General features: G+C 37.1%; 1 long non-coding RNA gene across 1 annotated transcript; it reads right to left on the bottom strand.

Annotated features, from left to right (window-relative positions):
• Nucleotides 1–315: 315 nt before the first annotated feature.
• Nucleotides 316–27,301, bottom strand: LOC137217301 (uncharacterized). The gene is made up of 4 exons (XR_010940069.1): nt 27,156–27,301; nt 12,174–12,287; nt 7,134–7,270; nt 316–941 (listed from the first exon to the last, which is right to left on the bottom strand). It is a non-coding gene; the product is annotated as an uncharacterized lncRNA (long non-coding RNA).
• Between the last annotated feature and the right edge of the window lie 5 nt (nt 27,302–27,306).

Raw genomic sequence — 27,306 nt, 5'->3', positions numbered from 1 at the left:
TTTCCTATCTAGGGAAATATTTTAGAAAATTAAAAACCAGCCTCATCCACAGTGGAAACAGATCATTTATTAAGTTCCAAAATGACTTGGAGGACATTGTTGTCAGTATTATACTACTGATGGAACCATTCTGTTCATTCTACAATGAATTGTTGACCATTTGTTATGTATAAGGCACTGGAAATACAGTGATAAATTGTATCAGACAGAGAAGGCCCTTGCTCTCACCAAGCTCACATTCTAGTGAGGAAGATATTTTTTAAAAAGTGAACAATTAATGAAGTAGAATGATAAGGTCTAAAGCAAAAATAAAATTTGATCATAAGAAAGGGTGTTGGGGTGGGAATAAGGGCAACTTTAGTTTAGATGAAGTAGTTGGGAGAGGCTCCGAGCTGGTATTTGTCAAGACATGAAAGATCAGAAGGAGCCGGGCATGCAAAGAGCCAAGGTAAAAATCTTCCCCAGAGGGAAAGTAGAGGCAGAGGACACAGAAAATTAAGAGGCTTTAAGTCATAAAAATGCTCGGAGTATTTAAGGAATTGAAAGCAGGTTAAGGACAACTGGATGCCCATATGCAAAAGACAGAAGTTGAACCCCTACTTCACATCATACCATAAACAAAAATGAACCCAAAATGGATTAAATATCTAAATATAAGAGCAAAGAACATAAAATTCATAGAACAATATTTAAACATAAACCTTCTTGACCTTGGATTATGCACTGTGTCTTAGATATGACACCAAAAACACAAGCAACAAAGGAAAAAATAAACTGGACTTCATCAGAATTAAAAACTTTTGTGCATCAAAGGATACTATCAAGTTAGTGAGAAGAGGGACTTCCCTGGCTGTCCAGTGGTTAGGACTCTGTGCTTCCACTGCAGGGGGCCTGGGTTCGATATCTGGTCAGGGAACTAAGATTCCACAAGCCATGCAGTGCTGCCAAAAAAAAAAAAAAAAAAAAAAAGAAAGAAAGAAAAAGAAAGTGAGAAGACAACCCATGGAATGGAGGGAAATGTTTACAAATCATATATCTGGTAAGGGCCTAGTGTCCAGAATATATAAAGAACACTTACAACTCAACAACAAAAAGACAAACAACCTAATTTTAAAATGGGCAAAGGACTTGAGTAAATATTTCTCCAAAGAAAATATGTAAATCGTCAATAAACTGGTGTGAATGTAAAATCATGCAGCTGCCACGGAAAAGAGCTTAGCAATTCCTCAAAAAAGTTAAGCACGTAGTCATCATATAATCCAGCAATTCTACTCCTACCTATATGACTCCCCCCCAAAAATAAAAACAAGTATTAAAAAATTGTGCATGAATATTCACAGCAGCACTTTTCATAGTTGCCAAAAGGTTTAAATAACCCAGCTATCCATCAATTGATGAATAGATAAGCAAATTGTGGTATAGCCATCAATGGAATATTAAACATCTATAAAAGGAATGAAATTCTGACACATGGATGTCATTATGCTAAATGAAATAAGCCAGACACAAAAGATCATATATAATATGATTTCATTTATATGAAATGTCCAGAATAGGCAAATTTATAGAGACAGAAAGAAGATTATTGTTTGCTAGGGGCTGGGGGGAGGGGATGGAGGAGTGATTACTCAATATGCATTGTTTCTTTTAGGAATGATGAAATATTCCAAAACTAGATAATGGTGAAGGTGTCAGTGTCACAGCTCTGTGTTTATACTGAAAATCATTTTAAATGAGTGAATTGAATGGTATGTGAATTATATACCAAAAAGCTGTAATCACAAAAAAGCAGGCTGTTATAGGACAATAGTGAGGGAAAGTGATAGAAGGGGCAGAGATGTAAATTACCTGAGGATACCATCGTCCTAAGGTTTCATGCAGATCTAAAGCTTATAATGATAAATGTAGGCTGAGCAGCTTCTTTGGCCCCTCTGTGCTAGACCCAAGGTCTCTAAAATCAAAGATCAGAGAACCCTCTAACTCGGGGAAAGAGAATGCTTTCCCCAATTGAAAGTAATGGAGAGAGGATACAGTATGCTTGTTCCAAGGACATGGAAGTTTAATGGTTCCAACTGCATAACATCAAAAGCTCTACTGTCCGGAACTGTGGCTCAAGGATCCCTTTGCTAACGTTAACAGCTACATTTTATTAAATGCTTACTCTGTGCCAGGCATTATGTTAGATAAATTCATATAGGTTATCTCATTTGATCCACACAACAATCCAGTGAGGATTTTACACGTTTGTATCCCCAATTTGACAACTGAGGAAACTGAGGCATAGCTGGGTGAAATCCTTGCCTAAGATTTCATAGATAAGAAAGAGTACCAAAGTTCTGTCAATCTAAACTTGCTCTTAAGCTCCACATCATACTACCCTGCCTCCTCTGACCCCCAGGAGTGCTCCTCTTTGTGGTGTTAGAAGAGGGGGCATTGAGATCCTTCTAGAAGTTAGGGGTATGCTCCTAACACCTTTTATTCTTTCTCTGGTAAATTTAGTGGGCTAAATAGACAACATTTTGGTCAACCAGAGGTGTAGCTGGCTGCTTTAAAGGAGATAGGCAGAGTTATTAGAAACAACCTGTCTGTACACATTCATGGTGCTGCTTCTCTGACCCTTTAAGGTCTGTGAGAAAAGAGAAGTGTATGTTGGTCATCAGAGTTCAGGCATGGTTTCCTTCATCACATAAACAACTTTACTCTAGAACTGTAGCTTAAAGGTGTCCTTAGATAGCAATCATTGCTAAAAATACTAAGCACTTACTATCCTGTAAGCACTGTGGTAAGTGCTTTTACATAGTTTATCTCATTAGATCCTGACAGCAACCTTGTGTAGGAGATACTGTGTTATCCTCTTTTTTATAATTGGAAGTACTGAAACATAGCTAGAACAAACTTGTCCTAGATCTCTCAGCTCATGAAAATACTGAAGCCAATATCCACTTTCAGTCAGTCAGATCTCAGAGCCCTTGACTTTTTAAGGGTTTTTTAAAAGAGTTATGGTAAAAACACATAAGTAACAATTTCCATCTTAACCATTTTCAAGTGTACAGTTTAACAGTGTTAAGTATTTTCACATTGCTGTGCAAAAGATCTCCAGAACTTTTTCATTTTGCAAAACTGAAGCTCTATACCAGTTAAACAAAAACTTCCCTTTCTCCTCCCCAAAGCCCCTATTAATCATCACTCTACTTTCTATTTCTATAAATTTGATTAGTTTAGATAGCTTATGTAAGTGTATTTGCTCATTTTTTAAATTGGGTTATTTGATATTTTTGAGTTTTAGGAGTTAATTATATATTATTGACATTAACCCCTTAGCAGACATATGATTTGCAAATATTTTCTCCCACTCTAAAGTTTGATTTTTCACTCTGTTTTGATTGTGTCCTTCAATGTACAAAAGTTGTTAAGTTTGATGTAGTCCCATTTGACTCTTTTGCTCTTAGTGTCATATATAATAAATCATCACCAAATCCAATGGCATGAAGATTTCCCCTATGTTTTATTCTAGCAGTTTTATAGTTTGGGGTCTTATGCTTAGGTCTTTAATCCGTTTTTAATTAATTTTTGTATATAGTGTAAGATAAGTGTATAACTTCATTCTTTTTCATGTGGATACTCAGTTTTCCAAATACAGTTGTTGAAGAGACTATCCTGTTCCCATTGAGTGGTGTTGGGACCCTTGTCAAAGATCATTTCACCATACACATGAGGTTTTATTTCTAGGCTCTATATTCTATTCCATCTGTCTATATGCCTGTCTTTATGTCAGTAACACACTGTTTTGATTGCTGTGGCTTTGTATTATGTTTTAAAATCAGGAAGTGTGAGGCCTCCAACTTTGTACTTTTCCAAAATTGTTTTGCTATTTGGGATCCCTTGAAATTCCGTATGAATTTTAGGATAATTTTTTCTGTATTTTTGCAGAAAAATAGAAAAAAATAGAAAAAAAATTTGTCTATTTTTAGACAAATGGGACTACATCAAACTTAGCAACTTTTGTACATCAAAGGACACTAACAACAGGGTGAAAATGCTACCTATGGAAGGGGAAAATATTTGCACATCATACATCTGCTAAAAGGTTAATAACTACAATATATAATGAACTTCTTTGACTCCTTTTCTGCAAAATTGCTATGGGGATTTTGATAAAAATTGCATTGAATCTGTAGATTGCTGTGGATAATGTGGACATCTTAACAATATTAAGTCTTACAATCCATGAACATGGCTGTCTTTCCATTTATTTTTGCCTTTAAAAATTTTTTTCACCACTGTTTTGTTGTTTTCAGTGTGTAAGTCTTTCAACTCCATGGTTAGGTTTATTCTTAAGTATTTTATTTTATTTTTATTTTTATTTTTTTTGTGGTATGCGGGCCTCTCACTGTTGTGGCCTCTCCCGTTGCAGAGCACAGGCTCCCGATGTGCAGGCTCAGTGGTCATGGCTCACGGGCTCAGCTGCTCCACAGCATGTGGGATCTTCCCAGACTGGGGCACGAACCCACGTCCCCTGCATCGGCAGGCAGACTCTCAACCACTGAGACACCAGGGAAGCCCTAGTATTTTATTATTTTTGATGCTATTGTAAATGGAATTGTTTTCTTAGTTGCATTTATGGATTGTTTGTTAGTGTATAAAAATGCAACATATTTTTGCATGTTGATTTTGTATCCAACAACTTTGCTGAAATAGTTTATTATTTCTAACAGTTTTTTGTGTGGAATCTTTAGGGTTTTCTACATTTAAAATCATGTCATCTACAAACGGATTATTTTACTTCACCCTTCTGATTTGGATGCCTTTTACTTATTCTTATTGCTTAACTGCTCTGACTAGAACTTCCAGTACTATGTCGGATAGAAGTGGTGAGAGTGGGCATCCGTGCCTTATTGCTGATCTTAGAGGAAAAGCTTTCAGTTTTCACCATTAAGTATGATGTTAGCTGTGAGCTTTTCATATATAGTCTTTATTATGTTGAGGTAGTTTACTTCTATTCCTGGTTTATTGAGTGCTTTTATCATAAGAGGATATTGGTTCTTGTCAAATGCTTTTTCTGCATTGAAATAATCATGTATGTGTTGTCACTCATAACGCTAATGTGTTGTATTACATTTATTGGTTTGTGTATGTTGAACCATCTTTGCATTCAAGGAATAAATTCCACTTGATCATGATGTATAATCCTTTTAATGTGCTGTGGAATTTGGTTTGCTACTATTTTGTTGAGAATTCTTGCATCAATATTCATCAGAGATGTTGGTCTATTTTTTTTTCTTGTAATGTCTTTGTTTGGCTTTGATATCAAGGTAATACTGACCTCATAGAATGACCTTAGAAGTGTTCCTTCTATTTCTGTTTTTCAGAAGAGTTTCAGGAAGATTGGTATTAATTCTTCTTTAAATATTTGGTAGAAATTTGCAGTGAAGCCATCTGGTCTTGGGCTTTTGTTGGTTAGGAAGTTTTTAATTACTGATTGTAATTTCTAACTTGTTATCAGTAAGTTCAGATTTGTTATTTTTTCATTATTCAGTCTTGGTAGGCTGTGTGTTTCTAGGAATTTATCTTTTTTTCTAGGTTATCCAATTTTTTGGTACATAATTGTTCAGAGTATTATTTTATAAGCTTTTTTTCTCTGCTATCACTTGTAATCTCTCCTCTCTTATTTCTGATTTTAGTTAGTTAAATCTTCTTTGTTTCTAAGTTAAGCTAGCTAAAGTTTAGTCAATTTTGTTGCTCTTTTGAAAAAGCAAACTCTTCATTTAATTGACTTGTTCTATTATTTTTCTGTTCTCTATTTTATTTGTCTCCGTGCTAATCTTTATTATTTTCTTCCTTCTCCTAGCTTTGGATTTATTTTGTTTTCCTTCTTATAATTTTTTTTTTGCTTGTTTGTTTTTTCTCAATTTATTTTTTATATCCCTTTAGGGTCAACATGTTTTCATTTATTTATTTTTTTACAGTAGTTCATTGTTGGTTATCTATTTTAAATATAGCAGTGTGTATATGTCAATACCAAACTCCCAATCTATCCCAATTTCTTGATATGCAAAGTTAGATTGTTGATTTGAGATCTTTTTTATGTACACATTTACAGCTATAAACTTCCCTCTAATCATTGCTTTTGTTGCATCATATAAATTTTGGTATGTTGTGTTTTCATTTCATTTGTCTCAAGGTATTTTCTAATTTCTCCTGTGACTTCTTTTTTGACCTATTGGTTGTTTAAGAATGTATTGTTTAATTTCCACATATTTGTGGATTTTCCAGTTTTCCTTCTGCTCTTGATTTCTACTTTCATTCCATTGTGATCAGAAAAGATACATTGTATGATTTCAATCTTTTTGATTAAGACTTGTTTTGTGGCCCAACTTATGTCTATCCTGGAGTATGTTCCACGTGTACCTGAGGGGAATGTATATTCTGCTATTGTTGGATGAAATGTTCTGCATATGTTTATTAGATCTAACTGGTCTATGGTGTTGTTCAAGTTCTCTGTTTCCTTATTCATCTTCTGATTTTTCTATACATTATTGAAAGTGGGTATTCAAATCTACTAATATTGTACTATTATCTATTTCTATCTTCAATTCTGTCAAAATTTATTTTGAAGCTCTGAAGTTGGTGCATAAATATTTATAATTACTATATTTTCTTGCTGAATTGACCCATTTATCATTATACAATGTCCTTCTTTGTCTCTTGGAACAGCTTTTGACTTAAAGTCTATTTTGTCTGATATTTTTATGGTCATCCTTGTTCTCTTTTGCCTACCATTTACATCATAGCCCTTACTTTTAGCCACCCACATTGCACTATCTCCCTTCAGGCATCCTCCTGTGGAGTGAGAATGGGTGACTTGAGTTCCTTCTAGAAGTTAGGTGTGTGCTACTAAGACATTTTTTTAATTTTTTCCCATAAATTAGTGAACTGAAGAGCAAGTTCTATATAGTTGTCCAGGGGTCTGGTTAGCCCCCCTCAGAGAAGGAGGTTGGTAGATTATCAGAGTGTCTTGCCTGTACATTCATAAGGCCATTTCTCTAAAACCTCCCACTGCTCCTCTGTTCTGACCAATGAGATGGTGCTTCAACAACTCAAGTCCTTTTGTAAGGGTCTCTGATATTTCTTACCACTGAAATAGAATGGAGCATAAAGGACTCTCAACCCTTCGAACCTCCTTCATCTCATCTTTTGCCAAGAGTGCTCTGTGACCTTAAAATCCAGAGTTGGCTGTGGTCAAGGCTTGTGGAGGTCTTTTAAGTTTTTCCTGTGAGGAAGAATGAAAAGTATAAAATGAGAATTCTTGCTAGATCTGTAATCAACTTTTCTGAAACTCAAGTCCTCTGAACTGACATAAGACTTTGCTTTCAGAATGAACCTCGTTACCCACATCTGAGTACTTAGCTTCCAAGGCTACTTCCTGAGCCCTTCAAAGCAATCTCTGAGAGCACTGCCTATAGGGAAGACCACTTACAAGCCAAGGCAGTGGCAGGAAAACTAGCTGCTGAAGCTATCAGTCTACCAATGACATGCACTTCCAATTTTATCCCTCATACCACAGCCAGCTTTAGTTCTCACTGACTTCCATCCTTTGCAGAACAACATCTTCCTATAAATGCAAATATTCAGGTTGACCATAGCTGGCTTTGTGCCTGTGGCTCTTTGATAGAAACAAGGCTAATAATAGAGTTTTGTGTGAAAATAAAGAGCTGAATGACATCAAATAATCATGAGGCATCCTGCTGATTAATGGGCCAATTGTCCTGAAGGTCATCTGGTCCGAGCTTGGCTAGAAATCATTAAAATGTGGGTTGTTACACAAAGCAACAGCTGCCTCTTCAGAGCTTCCATTTTAGCCCAGAATAAGAGATGACAATCAAATTTTTGACTCACAGATGGACTGTACCTTTAACTGAAGCTTGCATCAGCTTTTCTTCATGATTCCTAAGAAGGCAACTGATACATGATGCATGTGACCTGATCTTCCCTTTGTGAAATTCCCACATATCCAGTCTCCAGGTGCTCTTTTTCTTACTCTATGTAATTTCTATAAAAATTGAGCTTTCAATATATACATCAAAGTATAAAAAGTGTAGAGTATATACAAATTATAGAGTTTATTGAACCACTGGCTTCCCCCGCTAGCTTTTCTTACTGTCATTTATTTTGTTTTCTTCCTTTAGGTGGGGGTAGGGAATGCTTTCCAATGTCTCCCTTTGGGAATAAAGGAAGCCCTCAATAAAAACATTGTATCACTGAAAACAAACTTTTGGTAGGCTTGCCACAAGAGAAAAACAAACAAATAAACAAACCACATCATCAGGAAATAAAAACACCTTTGGTAGGTTTCAATGTGGAAGCCCCCAGTTTAGCGAGTTTTTCCTAGTGTGCAATGTTTGTGTGTGTGCGTATGTGTGTGTTGTTTTTTCTCAATCATTTTTATCATTTTCCTTTTTTAGTGAGAGGAAGCTCTTATTATCTTTTAATAAAAGATGACCACTTCAGCTTTGCTAAAGCAAACATTCAGGACAGATCAGAAAGGTTAAGACCCTGGGCTCTCTGTTCACCTTGTCCTTGGGTCTAGCCAATGGACCCTCTAATGGGGAGTTGGCCTTCCTGGGAGGCCTTCTGTGTCTTGAAGTTTGCCGGCTTCTTGGCTAATTTTTATTTCATCAACCCCCTTCCTTCCCATATACGCACAGGAATCAATACTCCTCAGGCCTCATCATGTAAGACATTCAAGCCATAAAGTTTTCTCTTAGAAATCCTGGCATTACACAAAGGAGTGGTGACCTTCTTGTTTGTTCCCTGAAATCAATACTTTTTGTTGCTATTTTTTAGTTTTGAAAATGTTTATTTTCTTTTATTTAAAAAATATCTCCTTTGTTTCATCAGCCAAGGTGAACCCCTGTGGGACCTAAAAACTTAAAAGACTTTCTCACCAGTATCTACCTATTCTTTAATCTTTAAGTAATAGCACACTGTACCCCCTGGGTCAGGCCAAGGGGCTCCCCTTAGAGAAGACTTGGCACTTGGGCTTTGCAAATTTAAATTACGAACAACTGGGGGGCTCAATGTGGTAGACTCCCTGTCTTCATTCTTTCTCTTTTTGGCAAAGGGATGGATTTTCTTATCTTTAAAACAGAGAATAGTACCATGTAGTTGGCTACAGCTAGTGTGCGGTATGCTTTGGAGATATTTTCTCATGAAGACCTAGAGATTTCCTCATATGATTATACACTCTGGAGTTCCAAATGTTTTAATCTGAGCATTATGTTCCCTCTTGGACTCTAACTTCAGGTCTAGCTAATGGTGCCAGTAAACAAGGAGTTTGCCTTTCCAGGAGGCTCTTTTCATTTTAGTTATTTTATTGACTGGAAGCCAGAATTTTGGTAAACCTCTTCTTTGTACCCCCACAAAATTCAGTATCCTCATTCCATTATCCACTTAAGCCATAAAGTCTTATTCTAAGTGTCCTGGCACCTCACAAAGGAATGATGACCTTCAGGTATTAGCCCATAAAGGGATACTAATAGTTACTACATTTTTCGAATGTTATATTTTTTAAAATTTCTGTTTCAACATCAGAACCTCAGTCATGTGGTTTGTCGAGGTGAAATCATTTGTCCTAAAATGCTCTCCTTCGTCAATGTCTACCTATTTTCTTTATTTTAAAAAATTTTTTAAATTGAGATAAAGTTGATGTACAATATTATGTAAGTTAGAGAGTACAGCACAGTGATTCACAATTTTTAAAAGTTATACTCAATTTATAGTTATAAAATAGTGGCTATATTCCCTGTGCTGTACAATATATCCTTGTAGCTTATTTATTTTATGCATAGTAGTTTGTACCTCTTAATCCCCTACCCCTATCTTGCCTCTCCCCACTGGTAACCACTAGTTTGTTCGTTCTTGCACTCCACCACCGCCTCAGAAATCAGTGGTCCCTGACGACTCCTTAAAAATGTGGTGGTTCTCAATAATTATCCATGAAAGGGATACTTCTTAGTTGTCTTCACTTTGGGAAATTTGTGTTTGTTTTTTCCTATTTAGAAAAGAGCCACTAAGTCTTTAGTCAGCCAAGGTAAAAGCTTGGTAGGTCATCATGTAAGCTTGGAGACTCCCTGTCCAATGTCTCAAAGTTCTATAATTGATTAACAATGATTTGCTATTCCCAGAGTGTCCCCAGAGTGACCCTCTAGCCAACAGCCTTTTGTCATTCTTCCTGCCTCTTTCTCTTGCTGTCAGCTTGGATCCTACTCCCAGCCTTGTCCCCAAAGAAACACATGCGCACGGGCGAGCGCGTGCGCACGCACACACACACACACACACACACACACTTAAGAAATTTGTAAGTCTCTCACAGGTATGTAGGTATACAAGACTGAAAGTCGTGTATATGAGAGCTCTTTGGGGTGGTTTTTTCCTGTGTGTAGGATATGTGTGTGTTGTGTGTGGGAGAGTTCATTGCTTTTTTCATTGTAAGTTCATTTTTTTCCTTATTGCCTCTTTAGAAATGTCCCCATGAATGTCTCCATTTTCTGTCATCTTAAAACAGCAGCACATGCTGTCCTCTTTGGTCTGACAAAGCTGACCTTCCTCTGCATTGAGACCATCTTATTCTTTCTCTTCTCAATACCAGGCTTTTATTTCAAGTTCTTCCCCAAAACATTTAAAAAGTAAAAACTTGTCTCCACAAAACACAAATTCATTAAGATGCAGGTATAAATGACTAGAAAGTTTGAATGTCATAATTCCCCACCATCCCCCCATTTTTATGTTTTTTTGTTTGTTTGTTTTCTTTTTAAATACAAGATTTTTTTCCCCCCTAGCATGTCTCTTTAGAGATTTCTCCAACAGAAAGTTATGTTAGCCCTCTGGGTCAAGCAGAGGTGACCTTCCCTTAGGAGGTATAAGTGACTGGGATGGTGCCCTATGGCAGCCACTTGCCTTTTTTTTTTTTCTTATTTTCTTCCTTTAATGGTAAAAGGAAGAAATTCCTATCTTGTAAAAAAAAGAAAATAGCTTTACTGTTAACTAGAGAAAATGAAGCATCCATTTTTCCGGTGGCTTCAAATTTTGCAGCCTTAAATGTTTTAATCTTTTAAACAAATGGAGCCTCTAAACTGAAAGCTTGCCTTTGCAAAAAGCTGTTGGCATGTCAGCTTTCTATTCACGATAAGTGAGTTTTCTGCCTTACCCCCTTTTTTCCACCCCAACCCACCAGTAGCTTTGTGAAGCCACTTGAACTGTAAATCTTTTGTTGTATAACCTAGAACCACACATACGACTAATAGCCTTCCTGAGTTATTCATTATCCATCTAAGAGAAACTTTTCCTTGTTCTTTTTTTCCACCTTTTTAAACATATTTCCCATTTTCTTAAGTCTTTGGAATTTACTTTTGTTTCCTTCTTTTATGTAAACAATAGCCCCCAGGTTTTGTAATCAACCAAGATTAACCCACATGAGTCTTGAAAGTTAGAGATGCCATCACTGACATCTACCTGTTATGTAGTATCCAAATAACTGCTTTCTTTAAATTTAGATTTTCAATGTATTTTTGTTTTCTTCTTCTATTTCATCAATAGCCCATTAAATCATGCAGTCTGTCAATTGATGTGCTCTGGGTTCTGAAAGCTTGAGGGTGCACTGACCAACGTCTGCCTCTTTTGTCCTCTTTAAATAACACTGCACCTTAGTGCTGGGTCAGGCCACATGACCCTCCTCTGGGTAGCCTTTTCACCCCTAGGCTTCCTATTTATGAGGCACTGACCATAGTGGAAATAAAAACATTTCCTTAGCAAACTTTCAAAGAAGTCAATTGCATGGAGGTATAAACGGCTGAAAGGATTCAATGTGGTAGCCTGTGTTTCCATTTATTTTCCTGTTTATTTCAGTGAGAGGAGGGAATTGGTTTCTTTTAACAAAGCATGCATACATGAATCTTCAAGATTTCCTCACTGATTGCTACATATTATTCAGCCATAAATGTTTTAGTCCTAGTAATCTTGACTCCCCAAATTTGATTCTAACCAATAAACCAATGAATAACAATCTTGCATTCCCAGGCTCTTTTCATTTTTTATCATTAGAAATCAGCATTGTTTCCAGTCTCTCCTTTTCTTGCACCCACCCACCACCACAGCAATCAATATTCCCTACTCACCCCACAGGCCTCCTTCCAGGAACCACTTGAAACGTAAGGTCCAGTGTTAACTATCCAGGTACCAAAGAAAACCGTGGTGGGTTTCATGTACTATCCTTCTAATGAAGCACTCTCCTATAAAAATACAATGTGAATAAAAAAATGTAAGCCACAGATATAAGTTAAAAATTTCCAGCACCCCACGTTTAAAAAAAGAACTTATTTTTAACAGTGTATTTTATTTACAGCCATACATACAAATATTATTTCAATATTTAATCAAATATTAAAATTTATTAATGAGATAGTTTACCTAATTTAAAATTTGGTATGTATTCTGCACTTACAGCATATCACAATTCAGGCCAGCCATATTTCAAGTGGTAATTAGTTACATGTCACTAGTGGCTTCTGTATTGGATACCTCAGCTCTATGGGATACCTTTTGTTGCTGTCTAAATTTTTTTGAGATATAATTTACATACTGTCAAGTTCATCCTTTTAAAATGTATAATTCAACGCGTTTTAGTATAGTCACGAGGCTGTACAAAAATCACCACTATTTAACTTCAGAGCATTTTCATCTATGCAAAAAGAAACCTTTTACCATTAGCATGTATTCCTCCCTGTCCTGTCCAAGCCCTGGCTACCACTAATCTACTTTCTCTCTCTGTGGATTCGTATTCTGGACATTTCATGTAAATGAAATGTAATATGTGGACTTTTATGTCTGGCTTCCGTCATTTAGCATAATGTTTTCTAGGTTTATCCATATTGTAGCTTGTCTCAGAAACTCATTCCTTTTTCTGGCTGAATAATATTCCATTGTACGGATATACCACATTTGGTTGTATCCATATACTGGTTGATAGACATTTGGGTTGGGTCCACTCTTTGGCTGTTATGAGTAATGCTGCCATGAACATTCATGCACAAGGTTTTGTACGGACATATGTTTTCACTTGTCTTGGCTATATACCTAGGAGTGAAATCACTGGGTCATATGGTAACTCTATGTTTAACATTTTGAGGAACCGCCAAAATATTTTCCACAGCAGCTAATCTATTTTACATTCCAACAGTAATGTATATTCTAGTTCCTCTACATCCTTACTAATACTTGTAACTTTCCATATTTTTTAAATCATAGCCATCCTAGTGGGTGTAAAGTGATATAACATGGTGGTTTTGCTTTGCATTTCCCTAATAGCTAGTGATGGTGAGTATTTTTTATACACTTATTGGCCAGTCCTAGATCTTTTGTGGATAAATGTATATTCGTGTATTTTGTCTGTTTTTTAGTTGGGTTATTTGCTTTTTGTTAATAAGCTGTGTGTTCTTTATATTCTGGGTACTATACCCTTAAATACATGATTTGCAAATATTTTCCCCTATCCTGTACATTGTCTTTTCATTTTCTTGATGACATCTTTTGAAGCAAACTGTTTTCAACTTTGATGAAGTGCCACTCATCTGTTTTTTTTTTCTTTTGTCACTTGTACTTTTGGTGTCATATCCAAGAAATCATTGTCTAATTCAAGGTCATGATGATTGACATCTAATTTTCTTGTAAGAGTTTTTTTTCATTTTTAAAAATCGAAATATAGTTGATTTAAAATATTTTGTTAGTTTCAAGGGTGGGTATAGCATAGTGATTCAGTATTCTTGCAGATTATACTACATTATAGGTTATTACAAGATACTGGGTATAATTCTCCATGCTATATAGTAAATCCTTTTTGCTTATCTATCTTGTGTATAGTAGCTTTTATCCGTTAAGCCAATACCCCTAATGTCCCTCCTCCCTTCCCTAGGGTGACCATAGGTTTGTTTTCTATGTCTGTGAGTCTGTTTTTATAGTTTTACCTATGACACTTAGGTCTTTGATCTATTTTGAGTTAATTTTTCTAGTTAATTTTTGTATATGGTGTGAGGTGAGGCAGGGGTCCAAATTCTTTATTTTAGTTTTTTAAATAGAAAAAAACTTTTCTTTTAAATAGAAAAAATTTATAAACAAAAATACATTTAACTATATGTTATATTTACCTACACAGTTACCTTACTCAGTACTTAGGGCTTTCTCAAATTTTTGATGAGCTGCACACAGCCTGGGCATGTGTGTGGTCATCTAGACTCCCAGGAATACATAAGAGCCTTTAAAAGTTCATTTGGACATCTCATTCTCCAGCTTTTCATTTTAAGTTTTTGGTTAGCCTGTTGTTTTTTCTTTTTTTTTGCTCCAACTATTGTCCACTATTTAAGGCAATCCTGAGGTTAAACAATGCTTGTAAATATTTTTGACAAATACCCCCAAGAAAAGGGTTTTTAGGACTATGTGAGCTCTGAGTACATTCTTGCAAGTAGGGACATTCCAGGATCAGTCAAATAATAGCAGTTCTCTGGGAGTGAGGCTTTGAAGGAACTCCAGAACTGTCCTACTCCCTCTAGTGCTCCCATTATGTTGGTTTTTATTGTGATTATGACTACCACAGAGCTGGAAAGAATGTAGTGTAAATAAGAGATGTTAAAACACCACAGCTCACTATTCTAATCAAGATACAGATGTTTTTCTTGAATAAACATTTCCAAAATTGTCATAAGCTTTTTGTTAATTTCCAGAGCTCTGAAAACATTGATTCTGATACATTTTATCTGTTTTCTCATTGCTTTTATGGAGGAGAGAATTTTGAAATGTCCTTTGCCATTTTTGCCAACATTAGCCTGTTATTTAGCTTTCACAGTTATTTTTTGCTTGTTTGTTTCTTCAATTTGGACAGCAGCACATGTCATGGGATCAGCCAAGGTGATCCATCCCCTGTGGATCCTGAAAAGTCAGAAACTTATTTTCCACCATCTGTCCTATTACGCCCTTGGTCAAGACAACTGACTCTTCTCCTGGCAGCCTTCACACTCTTGGGCTGCCTAATTAAGAAGATCTCACCTCAAATGGAAAAAAAAAAAACCCATGGGGCTTCCCTGGTGGCACAGTGGTTGAGAATTCGCCTGCCAGGGCAGGGGACACAGGTTCGGGCCCTGGTCCAGGAAGATCCCACATGCCGTGGAGCGGCTAAGCCCGTGTGCCACGACTACTGAAGCCCGCGCACCTGGAGCCCGGGCTCCGCAACAAGAGAAGCCACCGCAGGGAGAGGCCCGTGCACCACAATGAAGAGTAGCCCCCGCTCGCCGCAACTAGAGAAAGCCTGCGCACAGCAACAAAGATCCAATGCAGCCAAAAATAAATACATAAATAAATTAATTTTAAAAAAATCTTAAAAAAAACCCCAAAACCCATGGATCCTCAGGGGACTATCTTAACTAGTCATTGACAAGGCACCATATGCAGCTGGGAGTGATCCATGTGGAAGCTTCTTTTTATTTTCCTCTTTTTTGTGATAAGTGGAAAGAATTCCTATTGTTTAACAGAGGATAATGTCTTTTAGTTAATTAGACCAAACAACCATCATGCATCATTAGAAGGTTTACATACATGTATATGTATGGCTGAATCGCTTTGCTGTGCACCTGAAACTATCACAACATTGCTAATCGGCTATACTCCAATATAAAATAGAGTTAAAAAAAAAAAGAAGAAGAAGAACGTTTAAATGTTTACTCACTGATGGATGCGTACTCTGCATCCTTATTCCAGTGCTTGGCTTACTCCTTTCACTGAACCCTTGCCCCACTTGTCCTTCTGGTTAAATGTGTGCTTAGTCTTGTGCTGAGTGCTGTGACCATTATCACAAATGTGACACCTGGAGGCTGTCCTGGTGTGGGGTTTCCCAGTTGAATGGTACCCAAAGGGTTCCCTTGAAACCCTGGGGTTTGCTTCCTCTGGCATCACTCCAAAAACTGTGGAGACTGTCCAAAGGAGAGTCAGTCAACTGAGCCCAAGGGCTGCAGGGCACTGTCATTAAAAGATTGCAGCACAGGTAGACATTGGTCAGGGAGTCGCCACCGTGGGTCACCACACAATGCCAGGCGATGCTAGAGAAGAGGAAAGTCTACCAATCGATCAATCCATCAACTGATCGATAGGATGGTCACCTTACATTTGACACTATCTTCTCTCTGAGTGGTTTTTCAGACATCCCTGTCTTCTTGCAAAATTTCAAAAATTTGCAGTATTGCCACATACACATGTACACTCCAGTCATTGGAGCTTACTCATAAGGTCTGTTGCACACATTTCAAATCTTTTAATTCCCATGTTTTCTATGAACTTTGTGCTTCATAGCATCCCAAAGTTGAACTGAGCATGGTCTCTATCTAGTAACATAGTCCCCTAAGGAGCATGTTAGCCTACTGCAGTAACCTGCTATTTACAAAGCACTCTATTGCCTGTATTCTCCACAGTGCCAATCTCCTGCCCTTCTTTACCTATCCCTAGCGAGACATCAAGGTGTTCTTATCCCTGGGCCATAGCAGCTTGCTATCTCCCCTGGAATTCTGTGTTAACAACTGACTTATTTACACTAATTAGTGACTACATCAATGAGAGCAATTTAATCACACAGCCTTGGTTTGTCCTACTATACAATGACTAACATGCTTCCTTATTTTATTTTTCTCATTATCTCTGACCAGCACTCTCCTTGGGGTAGTCCCACAGTGCCATCCATCCCAGATTACACTATGCGTTGCCTGTATTTCAGGATGCTAGAGAGGAACCTCTCCAGCCTTGGAAGAGGACTGTTCCTAAGAGAACAGGTAAGAGTTAGGGAAGTACGTGCACTTTTGCTATACCTAGGGGGAAGATTGACATTTACTGGTGAAGATTTACAGACTTACAAATGGGACTTTTTCTGTCACAATTTCAGTTAAAAATCCCAAAGCTGAAGATAGTAAGAGTGAACTACCTCTCCACATATACAAATTCCAAAAAAAGCAACAAGAAGCTGCTAGAAACCCACTCCAAGGCTTTCTAACAGCTATTTCAAATGTTCCTGTAAACCTTACCCTACCCCCACCCCAGCTGAGCTAGATGGGAGAAGTATGTTGAATTAAATGAATTCGTAAGTGTTGTGAATGATGGGACGATGGGGCTTTCCCCCCACAGTTTGGATAGTTCCCTGAGCTAAGAGACACGGAAAATGGAAAGCAAGAAGTATGTGGATATCAAAAACAAAGGCCTGTGTCCTGATTCTTGGCAGTGTGAATAGTGAGGTCTCATGACTCCAGAAAGGAAATGGCTATGGGATGTGTGTCTAAGATAGGACCATAAGAAATCTCATAAAATATACCAGTGTCCCAACAGAAAGATTGCCATGTCCCAAGCAGGCACTGAACAGCAGCTTCCTGCTGGGCCCCATGAGTCATCAGAACAGGGAGAGTAGCAACAGGGCTGTGGCAACTTGTGTGAACTAATAGACAAGACCAGATGGCTCCACTTTTCTCTCTTCTCAGTGCCTTAGTATTGTGTAAGCGCTCACTGAAAGAAGTGTCAATTACTCAGGCTGATTATTGAGTGGGGTTAGACTCTTAATAAAGACAGCACACTTTTTACTGGGGTTAATGGGAAAGTGAAGAATGTAGCAGGGGCTCCAGGTACAATTTAGGCATTGTCAGGATAATTGGTGAGGCTGGAAAGGATATTACTGTAGGACCTAAGGTTTCTTCTGGGAAAGAGTTATATGGGCAAATGAGCAAATTTGATTCAATGGAAATAAATTAGTAACTGAGGATGAGGGGAGGTAGGCTTTAATTATAGCATGGTGTATATCAGATTGTATTTTAGGTCAGGCCTCAGAGACTTAAGTCCAAATCCTTTAGCAAGGAGGCTGCAGTAAACAGAGTAAATCCATAGGATATTGAAAACCAAAGAATCAGCAGCATGGGTGCCAACAGCTTTGGCAGCAATGTGAGCCATGACCTCTGATACAGTGTCAGTAGTCTAAGTGCAGGCATCTGCAGCATTGTCACAATGAGGGATGCAGCATCTGCAATGTTACCTTGGTCCAACAAAGAGTATAGACATTGGTGTTCCTGGTGAAAGCATCCTTATCCTGGAGCCATCTGTGGAGAGTAGCAGCAAAATACATCTTAAAAATAGATAGGGAAAGAAATGGGTTGATATCCTTTAGAAGGAGATTGTTGCAAGCTGGGCAAATTAGTCAAGAAGCTCACTTTACCATCCTACTTGGCTCACCGCAGAGCATCCCAAATCCATTTCACCATCCTTGTCAAGGTAAGCAAGAAATGGCTACTGCCTGGACAATTGCAAGGGAGAGGCTCAAGAAAGAATGGACTTTGTAGTAACAGAAAGCACAAGAGTGGGTGGCTGGAAGTAATAAAACTTCATGTGAGATTCTAAAGTTGACTGCAGCATTCCTTTGGATATATGGATGAGATTTGATGTATATCTAGCTTCCTCCTCCCTCCTCTGACATTCAGAGCAAGACCATGTGGACATAAACATTTTTATCTGAGATGACATCAGCATCTTAACTCCTTACATTGCTCTTATTTAACAGGCGCCTAGTGGAAAGTGACGAAGAAAGCCAATCAATCAATAGGCATTAATGGTGTCAGATGTGACAAGAGGAACACTGGGAATCTTAAAGGAGAGTAAAAAGGTATTTGACCAAGGGGCCCTTTTACCACTTCTATGAGGAAAAGAGAGGCCAAAAACCAATACACTTTTGTAACATTACAACTTTGTCTAGTATTACCTCAAGCTGAGTGTAAGTGTAGAAAATACCCAGAAACTGAAGGATCCCCACTTCAGAAATGTAGTCTATGAACAAAGATCAACTTTGCTCATTTTCTAAGTGAGTGATACTTTCAGTGCCACAGACCTAAAATTTAATAGAAATAGTGTTTTTGAGACATCTGCCAATGTGACTGAGAAGGAATTTCCAACTAAAAAGTCCTCACTTCCAGGCACTGTTTTCATTGACATTATTACTGTGATACAAAAATCCATGTGTGACTATTTTTGTGGCCTGGCTGGTAACATATAGATATGGACTATTTTTTTTCAAACCAGAAATCAAGACAGATGGTTTATCAAGATTTCTTTTTCTGATTTGCTAATGTATTATGAACATTCTTACAAGTAAGTAAGAATTAACCCGCACTTAGTTATACATTTACTTTCCCTTTATTTAAAATAAAATAGTAACAAATTGAAACTCTTCTGGAAATACCTGCATTTTTTTTACTTATTTGTGCAATGAATTTGTTGATAACTATTTCAGCTATACTTTAAGTAGCATCCTAGAATCCCTCAGTCCCTTACCCTTCCATGCTAACTGCCTTGTCACCATACCCAAACATCTGTTTTGTTTGTATCTGCTGAGCTCTGCAATACAAAGTTGGCCCCACTACAAATGAATGCCATTTAATCTCAGTTCAGCCCTAAATACTGATTGGCATTTCTTATTCTGCTCATCCCTGTGTTGATGCCCCTCAAACAGCTGTTCAAAATTGTTTCACTTTTCACAGGCTCTCAATCCTCAAAGAAGAAAATCAAAGGAAGGAAACAGAACAATTTCAAAAAAGTATAATTCATGAAAATGTATCTGAAATAGGATTTGAAACTGCATAGTAAAAAAGGAAATTGACCCAGTCAAAGCAATGAGACATATTCAAGTAAAGTTACTAGACTCTAAGGAGAAAAATGTCAGTAAAAGGACAAAATTGCTCATAAAGGAGAGAAAGCCAGATTGTTGTCAGACTTTGACAACAAATCATTATGCCAGCAGGAAATGGAATAGCATAGTTAATAAACTCAAGAAAAGAAAAGATGAGCCAAAGGTTTTATACCCAGTCTGATTTTCAAATGGAAAGGCTACAAACAAATGTTTCCACATGTGAGAATTCAGGGAATATTGTCCCCACAATTCTCTCCTTATTTTAGAGGATGAGCTTCTGACAACCAAAACATCTAGAAATATCATCAACCTAAAGCCTGATGGCATTGATCATTAGTGGCAGCTAAAATGACAGGAAAGAGAGGAAACCAACATTGTGTACCTCCAAACAGAACACACCACCACCTAAGAAGTCAAAAGAAAAAAATAAATAAACCCAAATCTGATCCATCCTGTAGAACCAACCACTAATCTACAGGAAATTCAGGACTGAGAAACATATTAAACTGCAACAGAGAATGTCATCAAGTGAAATCAAGACTGTGGGAAACTCTGGAGAAAAAGAACACCATTTCTTCAACAAACAAATTACAAAGAAAAAAGAGGACAGTCTCTAGATTAAAAGAGACTTATGGGAGAGTGGGAAACAGAACTAAACTAGTGCTTAGGAATGAACACTTGTCTGATAAACTTATAAAGAAAATAAAGAAATGATTACTATAAAGGTCAGGACTGTGATTAACTTTGAGAAGAGGAAAGGGGTTGTGGGTAGGGTAGGTAGATGGCAAAATTCTATTTTTTAACCTAGTGGTGGTGGTTATAATGTTGTTTGCCTCATAAAAACTGGTTGACCTATACATTTATTTTATGGAGTTTCTTATATCTGTTAGATTTTATACTAAAAAACTATTTTTAAAAATATACTATATATTGCTTCATATAGATTTTATGTTACAGCATTAAAGCATTAACAGCCAGTCCAAATACAAAGAATTTTACACAGCAGGGCAGGTCTAGAATGGTCTAGTTGCTTAGGAGATAAAGAAAAACTTAAGGTTTATGCAGACTCTTGCAGCAAAAAAAAAAAAAAAGGAGAAAGAGGAAGAGGAAGAGGAAGAGGAGGAGGAGGAGGGAAAGGGAGGGAGGAAAGGAGAGAAGAAGGGAAAAGGAAAGGAGAGCGGGAGGGATAGGGAAAAGGAGAACACCATAAAACACATTCTCCTTCTCTTGTCTATAAGAAGTCTCATCACTTCCATTATTTCTGTTGTAAGTGGAGTTCCCCCATGTTTGCAACAAACGAGCAACAGAGAACTGTTTAAGAAAACAGTGTGCACAGGGACTCAGCCAAATACTGCCAATTAACACAATTGCTTGCAGAAGACCAAAGCTAACAAAATCAACAACTGTGTCTGGAAGTTTTATAATATCTTACGAAATTTTAAGTTTGCAGTGTTATAGCTGTACTTTAAAGTTCAACCATATGGATAAAGGAAGGAGTATTTACCTGGAAGCAAGATTTGGGGTAGCCCCAGCTACACGTTAAATTACATCACTTAAAACTTTGAGCCTGTCTCTTCAGAAGATGAGTGATACCAAAATTTTCTTGAAGCTCTATATCTCTAAGTTTTTAATAAATTGATTTTGAGTAGTATTATCTTTCTATGGAGTTAGACGATAAAGCTTAAAATCTCTTCACAACGAGTTAACTGTAGTTGAAAAACGCTTTAAGAGAAATAAGAAATAATATATTAGCACTGGGCTTCCATGGTGGAGCAGTGGTTGAGAGTCCGCCTGCCGATGCAGGGGACGCGGGTTAGTGCTCTTGTCCGGGAGGATCCCACATGCCGCAGAGCGGCTGGGCCCGTGAGCCATAGCCGCTGAGCCTGCACGTCCGGAGCCTGTGCTCCGCAGCAGGAGAGGCCATAGCAGTGAGAGGCCCGTGTACCGCAAAAAAAATAAATAAATAAAAATAAATTAAAAAAAATATATATATAAGCACTTTAAGAAACACTTTCAATACAAGTTTTAGCTAAATATACAATTACAGGTGTTCCAAGGAGCTGCTATTTCTAAGATTGTTTTTCTAGCACAGTTCTGGAGATATATTGTTCTCTAAAGAGTTGGAAAAGCGTTGATTTGCTATATACTGAAATACTCACCTAAGAAGTAGGAGTGGAGAGGGAAAAACATGTTAAACCAGAATTCTGTTTCAGATAAATTTCAGGGCCAGATTTTTACCCTCATCTTAACCTCCTGTAATAATAATGTTTACATTCAAATTACGCTTAACATTGTCATTTCTAGAAAAGTATGGGATGTAAAACTGCTCCTAATAAGAAAAAATCTCTGGATTGAAAATGCTTATTAACCACTAATTGGCATTAATAGCGTTCCAAACCCATCCACCTACCACCATGAGAGAAGTCCAGAGCGTGGCATGATGGGCCACACTCTGAATACCCTCCTTTAGTGAATGGCAACTGCCATATCATGGGAGTATATCACTCAAAACAAAAAAACACAATTCCTAATTCCCTCCAAACGCTCACTAAAATTAATATAATAAATTCAACTTCCTTTTCGATGTCTTACCCATCTGAAGGAAGCCTTCAGATTGCAGTTCAGATTCTGATCCTTCTGTTGCTGCTCTTAACTGGGAATGGAGATGGAGGGTTCTGCCACTCACTGACACTTCTCTCAAAAGTCCAGTGGTCCAGTAGTCAAGATCTCTCCCTCTATGTTGCTGACCTTGTGGATTGTGGTTGGCTGGCCACTCTCTGCACACATTTCTACTCACTTGAAGACCTACTCATTTGAAGATCAATGATTCCAGACTACCTGGAATTCTTTGCCCTCTACTAGTTGCCCACATTCCTTTCCACAGTAAGATTTCTGGCTGCTCATCCATAATCAGGATGCCCTGGGTATGCAGTTGCACACTTTCCTTTCCACTAAGAAACCAGATTTGATTGCTATTATAGTTGGAATTTCCTATCCACTGACAGATTTCTTGTCTACTACCGCTGTAGCTGGAGTTTCTGGCCCACTATAGCTGTCCATTTTCTTTTCCAGCATGACCCAGGATAACCTATTGTCAGGATTCTAGAGTTTCCTGCTGACTCTGAGGCAAGACTTCCACTACTTCTATTATAGTTTGCTTCTACCACACTCCAGTATTTTCTTCATACTAGGAGACTCTCTCATGTCCTTAATTATTTTTCTTCACCAAATTTGCACTTGGGGACAAAAACCAATGCCAGTCACATCCACAAAGTTTTCCTTGATAAGCTAGTTGTATATAATACAGCTTAGCTGGCCATGTATTCCCCCCCTTTCTTCAGATAAGCATTTACTCATATGGATCAGACAACATTAATAACTAGTCTAGAAACAAATGCCACTGCAATTCATTTGGGATGATACTTTTTCCTCTCTTCCTTCAAATCAGCACTTACTTACAATTGATCAAGCCCCATAACTAACTTGCCCGGGATCCTATATCACCAGAATTAATTTTGGTATTAGAATTTGTTCCCCTCCTCTCTCAGATTAGAATTTACTTAAACAACACAAATACTAGCCTAGAAACAAACATAACCTCATATAATTTGAGAAGTGACTTTTTCTTCTCCCTCTTCAGAGAAGGGATTACTTATATGAATTGGACCCCATGAATACAGGCATATCTTGGAGATATTATGGGTTTGGTTCCAGACGACCACAACAAAGCAAATATTGCAATAAAGTGAACCACACAAATTGTTTGGTTTCCCAGTGCATATAAAAGCTATGTTTACACTATACTGCAGTTTATTAAGTATGTAATAGCATTATATCTAAAAAATATGCATAACTTAATTAAAAATACTTTACTGATAAGAAATACTAACCATCATCTGAGACTTCAGTGAGTCAAAATCTTTTTGCTGATGGAGGGTCTTGCCTGGATGTTTCGTTTGTTTTGTTTTGTTTTGTTTTTTGCGGTACGCGGGCCTCTCACTGCTGTGGCCTCTCCCGTTGCGGAGCACAGGCTCCAGACGCGCAGGCTCAGCGGCCATGGCTCACAGGCCTAGCCGCTCCATGGCATGTGGGATCTTCCCGGACCGGGGCACGAACCCGTGTCCCCTGCATCGGCAGGCAGACTCTCAACCACTGCGCCACCAGGGAAGCCCTTGCCTGGATGTTGATGGCTGCTGACTGATAAGGGTGGTAGCTGCTAAAGTTTGGGGTGGCTGTGGCTATTTCTTAAAGTAAAACAACACTGGGGCTTCCCTGGTGGCAGGGTCCAGAGCCTGTGCTCCTCAAGAGGCCACAACAGAGAGAGGCCCACATACCTCAAAAAAAATAAAAAAACAATACTAAAATCACATCAAAAAGAATAAAATACCTAGGAATAAACTTACCCAAAGAGGTGAACGACCTATATTCTGAAAACTATAGAAGATTAATGAAGGAATTTGAAAATGATACAAAGAAATGGAAAGATATTCCATGTTCTTGGGTTAGAAGAATTGATATTGTTAAAATGGCCATACTACCCAAAGCAATCTACAAATTTAAAGCAGTTCCTATTGACAGATGAATGGACAAAGATGTGGTACACGCACACACACACACACACACACACACACACACACAATGGAATACTACTCAGCCATAAAAAAGAATGAAATAATGCCATTTGCAGCAACATGGATGGACCTAGAGATTATCATACTAAGTGAAGTAAGTCAGAAAGAGAAAGACAAATACAATATGATATCACTTATATGTGTAATCTAAAATATGACACAAATAAACTTATTTACAAAACAGAAATAGATTCACAGACATAGAGAAAAGACTTGTAGTTGCCAAGGGGGAGGTGGGTGGGGAAGGGATGGATTGGGAGTTTGGGACTGGCAGATGCAAACTATTATATATAGAATGGATAAACAACTGTATAGCACAGGGAACTGTATTCAATATCCTGTAACAAACCATAATGGAAAAGAATATGAAAAAGAATATATATATATATATATATATATATATATATAAAGGAATCACTTTTCTGTATAACAGAAACCAACACATTTTAAATCGACTATACTTCAATAAAAAATAAATTAAAAAAATAAATAAAGCAGCCCCTATCAAAATACCCATTACATTTTTCACAGAACTAGAATAAATCATCCTAAAATTTATATGGAACTTCAAAAGACCCCAAGTAGCCAAAGTAATCTTGAGAAAAAAGAACAAAACTGGAGGTTATCATGCTTCTGACTTCAGACTATACTACAAAGTTATAGTAATCAAAACAGTGTGGTACTAGCACAAAAACAGACACATAGATCAATGGAAAAGAACAGAGAGCCCAGAAATAAACCCCCACAGCTATGGTCAATTAATCTATGACAAAGAGGCAAGAATATACAATGGAGAAAATACAGTGTCTTCAATAAGTGGTGCTGGGAAAATCTCAACAGCTACATGTAAAAGAATGTGATTAGAACATTTCCTCACATCATATACAAAAATAAACTCAAAGTGGATTAAAGACCTAAATATAAAACCTGAAACAAAGGCAGAACACTTTTTAACATAAATTGTAGCAATTTTTTGATCTGCATCCTAAGGCAAAAGAAATAAAAACAAAAATAAACAAATGAGACCTAATCAAACTTGAAACCTTTTGCACAGCAAAGGAAACCATCAACAAAATGAAAAGACAACCTACAGAATGGGAAAAATATTTGCAAACAATATGACCAAAAAGGGGTTGATATCCAAAATACATAAAAAACTCATACAGCTCAATATCAAAAAAACTAAACAAACCAATTAAAAAATGGGCAGAAGACCTAAGTGACATTTTTCCAAAGAAGACATACAGATAGATGGCTAACAGTCACATGAAAAGATGTTCAACATCACTAATTATTAGAGAAATTTAAACCAAAACCACAATGAGATATCACCTCATACCTGTAAGAATGATGGTCATCAAAAAGTCTACAGTTTACAAATGTTGGTGAGGATGTGGTGAAAAGGGAACCCTAGTACACTACTGGTGGGAATGTAAATTGATGCAGCCATTATGGAAAATGGTATGGAGGTTCCACAAAAAATTAAAAATAGAACTACCATATGATCCAGCAATTCCAGTCCTATGTATATATCCAGAAAAAAGACAAAAATACTAATTCAAAAAGATACATACACTCCAATCTTCACAACAGTATTATTTACAATAGACAAATGGAAGCAACCTAAGCATCCATCAACAAATGAATGAATTAAAAAGGGAAGAGATATGGGAACATATGTATATGTATAACTGATTCACTTTGTTATAAAGCAGAAACTAACACACCATTGTAAAGCAATTATACCCCAATAAAGATGTTAAAAAAATGTGGTATACATATACAGTGGAATATTACTCAGCCATAAAAAGCATGAAATTCTGTCATTTCCAACAACATGGATAGACCTAGAAAGTATTCTGCTTAACAAAATGTCAGACAGAGAAAGACAAATACTGTATGATATCACTTATATGTGGAATCTAAAAAATGAAACAAATGGATGTATATAACAAAACAGAAACAGACTCACAGATATAGAGGACAAGCTAGTGGTTACCAGTGGTTAATCCCAAACCAGGGGTATGGAATTAAGAAATACAAACTACTGTATATATATATATATATATATATATATAAATAAAATAGATAAGCAACAAAGATATATTGTATAGCACAGGGAATTATAGCCATTATCTTATAATAACTTTTAATGGAGTATAATATGTAAAAATAATGAATAACTATGTTATAGACCTGAAACTAATATAATAAATCAACTATACTTCAATAAAAAATCAATAAAATTCTGATAAAAGTGAATAAAGCATTTTAATCTATAGGAAGGAAGGAGGGAAGGAAGGAAGACAACAATGAAGTTTGCCACATTGACTGATTCTTCCTTTCATGAATGATTTCTCTGTAGCATGCAACGCTGTTTGATGGTATTTTACCCAGAGTAGAACTTCTTTCAAATTTAGAGTCAATCCTCTCTAACCCTGCTGCTGCTTTATCAACTAAGTTTATGTAATATTATAAATCCTTTGTTATCATTTCAAAATCTTCAGAGCATCTTCACCAGGAGTAGATTTCATCCCAAGGAACCACTTGCATTGCTCATCCATAAGAAGCAACTCCTCATCCATTGAAGTTTTATCATGAGATTGCAGCAATTCAGTCACATCTTAAGGCTGCAACCTTAATTCTAGTTCTCTTGCTATTTCCACGACATCTGTGGTTACTTCATCCACTAAGTCTTGAACCCCTCTAAGTCATCCATGAGTGTCAGAATCAACTTCTTCCAAACTCCTGTTTATTTTTATATTTTGACCTCTTACCTTGAATCATGAATGTTCTTCATGGCATCTAGACTGGTGAACACTTTCCAGATTTTCAATTTACTTTGCCCAGATCCATCAGAGAAATCACTGTCTATGGCAGCTATAGCCTTACAAAATATATTTTTTAAACAATAAAACTTGAAAGTTG

Source organism: Pseudorca crassidens, chromosome X, assembly GCF_039906515.1.
Source record: "Pseudorca crassidens isolate mPseCra1 chromosome X, mPseCra1.hap1, whole genome shotgun sequence".
NCBI lineage: Eukaryota > Metazoa > Chordata > Mammalia > Artiodactyla > Delphinidae > Pseudorca > Pseudorca crassidens.
This window is presented reverse-complemented; position numbering and strand designations above follow the sequence as displayed.